This window comes from Brassica oleracea, chromosome C8, assembly GCF_000695525.1.
Source record: "Brassica oleracea var. oleracea cultivar TO1000 chromosome C8, BOL, whole genome shotgun sequence".
NCBI lineage: Eukaryota > Viridiplantae > Streptophyta > Magnoliopsida > Brassicales > Brassicaceae > Brassica > Brassica oleracea.
The window spans coordinates 15,922,040-15,925,227 of NC_027755.1; the positions used below are offsets into that span (position 1 = coordinate 15,922,040).

Here is a 3,188-nt window from a genome sequence, read left to right on the forward strand (position 1 = left end):
CGTTTCTTTCTTGTAATGAAGAGATCGATAATTTTGATATGAAGTACATTTGTGAGTGAACCCGGACGAGCTAGCTCAACTGGTAACACTTTAGACTCCAGTCTGAGAGGTCGCGAGTTCGAGTCTCGGGCGGAGAGGAGTGTCCAGGGTCGTAATGGTACAGACACAGGCTGGCTCCGGGTCTAGGAGGGGATTAGGGCCGAAGGCCCGAACCCCGCCTGGTTAAACAAAAAAAAAAGTACATTCGTGAGTGAGTACATATTTCAAATATTTAGATTATTATATTTTCATAAATAACATACTATCAGATATTTAGATTATTATTTCTAAACATTTAGATAGCTATCTATCTATCTATTATTATAAAGAAGAATTTCTCTTCTTCTTCCTTCTGTCATGTCATCAATTCATTGAACTTGAATGCACCACATGTCCTGCTTCACCGATCCGCTCTGTTGTGTACATTGTTTGGACTTTTCTTTTATTAATACATAAAACTTTAATACTATTTTCAAATTAGGCCCACGACTTATTAGGTATCTTCGTTGTCGATGTCTATTCTACGCCTCTGTAACCGTTTCAGTTTCATCAAACATTGTTTTTTTTCGCCAGAACTTTGTAACTGAAGAAGTTGATTTCAGCCTTCACTTCCATCAATTAATTATTAGAGATTAACGACGGAATTCATTGACATCAAACCATGAATTCTTCATCCTTTTAGCTTCCCTCAAGTCTTGACTATTTTCATACACTATTTATATGGAGCTGAAGAGGACGGCTATGTGGATCAAATCGTCACTGTCTTCTATTATACCTAAGAACCTGCAAGCAGGTTACAAGAATCCTCAACTGCTTCTTTCTGAGTTGGCTGGTCGGTACAAGGAAACCGGACCCGTCTCCTCCTCAGTTCTTGGGAAGCAATGAATGTGGGGGAAAGCTTACGGGGATTGATATATTTTGGTTGATAAGAAGGTATGTTATCTACACTAAATCTGTTCTTTCACAAACCCAGTAATGAAAAACTGAAAATAATGTGTGACTGTGTTTTATTGGGATGTGTAGTCTACTCTGATTCAGGGATCTATGAGCTGAGTTGATTTGATTTGACAAGGAGTAATCAGTACTTTAAGCTCCCCACATCACTTTCTCTATTAGATTCAAGCAACATTCCACCATGATCTATATTGCAGAAACAATTAATCCATTCCCAACGGAGGTCTTCATGTTCCGCGATTAGGATGAGATGGTGGTACTAGCGAACACAGACACATACTTACCAGGTCAGGTTGTGAACTTTACCTCGATATTGCTTGGGTTAAATGCATTGGTTTGATGATGGAATGTTTTACTTACACATGGTTTCACCCCATATTGATCGGATTAAATGGATTGGTTTGACGATGCAAATGTTTTACTTATTCCTGGTTTCATATTAGATATTGTTGGTGAATTTTGCTATAAACAGTGGATTTCATGATTTTTTTATGATTTCTAAAATAATAACATTGAACCAATCTTCAGGGACCCGACTGTTTTTGTAAGTGTGTTGACAGGATCGAAATTCGCAACTGTACTTCACGAGAAATTGGTGGCCTCAGGTGTTGAGCCCAAGGTGGTCGTCGCTACCAACGTGAATCCTAAGCTGGTTGGAGGTATTGGTTTTCCCTGACTAACTTTAATCAACTTCAGAACGTGCTACCTAAAGTTTTAGTTTTTGATTTCCTGACAGGTTGTGTCTTCCTAGACGCTACATTAGGCACATATTTCTACTTCGACACAGAGAGTGCGCTGGCCAGAACGTTTTTGAAGCGTAAAATCTAAACTCTCCAACTTTATCTTTTAACCAAAATCCTTTCTCCTGCTTAAATTTTTTTGATTGAAACAAGAAATTTTCCCAAGATGTCTCATCTTTCTCAAGTTCAAAGGTGTAATAATTTAAAGTTGCTGGCCATACTGTTATTGAAGTTGTTTTCTTGGTTTTATATTTTCTAGGCTTGGTCACTGAGAAACCTTTTCGGCCCTCACTTAACTTTTTTTTTAAAACATGTACAGAAGGTTATCATCTATTAGTTATTCCAAAGACAAAAACATGCAGGTCCAACAAAAGTAAAAATCAAAAGTCTACCTTCTTAGCTAAGAAACTAGATATCACGTGTGATAGCAAAAACAAAATCGGAGCTACCAAATATATTAGTACGAAAACAAACTTCTGATTCCTTTGTGACCAAGCAAATAATAATTAATGATTACACAATGCATTTAGTAAGTACTTATAGTTAAATATGATGGTGATCACAGTGAAATACATTACGTCCACATAGGAGGTGCTTGGTCCTTGACGGATCCCCTAGCAGAACGTGTGCTTGATCGACATATTGGATGGGTTTCTGTTTAAGAACTCAACATGGTTGAGTTGACTAGAAGTCGAGTCACTGTGGTAGATCTTGCTGTGGGATGAGTTTCCAAAGATTTAAAAAAAAATCTCCAGCTTTTTGCAATGTTTTAAATGTGCAAATGCGTTCAACTGTTGGTTTATTAACCATGTACACGAGCAAATAAAGTTCACCCAAAACAGAGACATTTACAGTACATTAAATGAATTAGGCACACCCAACAGTCTTAAAACGTCTAAGATATAACTCAGAAACAAGTTCACTCCCTTCTTCGGGGGTAACTTCTAAACACAAATAAACTCAAGCTTCCTGAATCACACTACCTATGCATTCCGGCGAAAATGGTTAAGAAAAACCTGCAATAGAAATATGAGAGAATTTAACAACATGGGAAATAGTTACTCGAAATATATAAAAAAATATAACCAAAAAAATATCACACAAAAGAAACAAAGAAAAGTAAAAAACAACAACAACAATTGTTAATAATATCAATTATTAACATTCTCCAAAACAACTATGACAGGTAATTTCTCTAAATAAAAATCTCATTCTGCACTATTTTATAAATCCTCACAAGAAGTGGTATTAGAAAACTCAATTTCATTCTTTTTGATCGAGTCCAATTGATTTACATATTTTATAGCGTTATAAAACTTATAACACTATAAAAACTTACAATTCAGGACTAAAACAATAATAATACTAAAAAATTGATCATTTTTTGTTATATAATTAAAATTTGGTGTAGGCAACATAATCATGCTCACACCCAATTTAACATAAAAGATAATT

The 3,188-nt window shown here is 35.6% G+C and overlaps 1 long non-coding RNA gene across 4 annotated transcripts; it reads left to right on the top strand.

The window, feature by feature from the left end:
- Positions 1 to 492: 492 nt before the first annotated feature.
- On the top strand, positions 493 to 2,071 carry LOC106310456. 4 transcript variants are annotated; one of them, XR_001263789.1, is made up of 4 exons: positions 493 to 972; positions 1,063 to 1,285; positions 1,554 to 1,652; positions 1,730 to 2,071. It is a non-coding gene; the product is annotated as an uncharacterized LOC106310456 (long non-coding RNA). The 4 variants fall into 4 exon arrangements; XR_001263787.1 differs by having other exon boundaries at positions 494 to 972; positions 1,522 to 1,652; positions 1,730 to 2,070; XR_001263786.1 differs by having other exon boundaries at positions 496 to 972; positions 1,063 to 1,280; positions 1,522 to 1,652; positions 1,730 to 2,070.
- Positions 2,072 to 3,188: the final 1,117 nt, after the last annotated feature.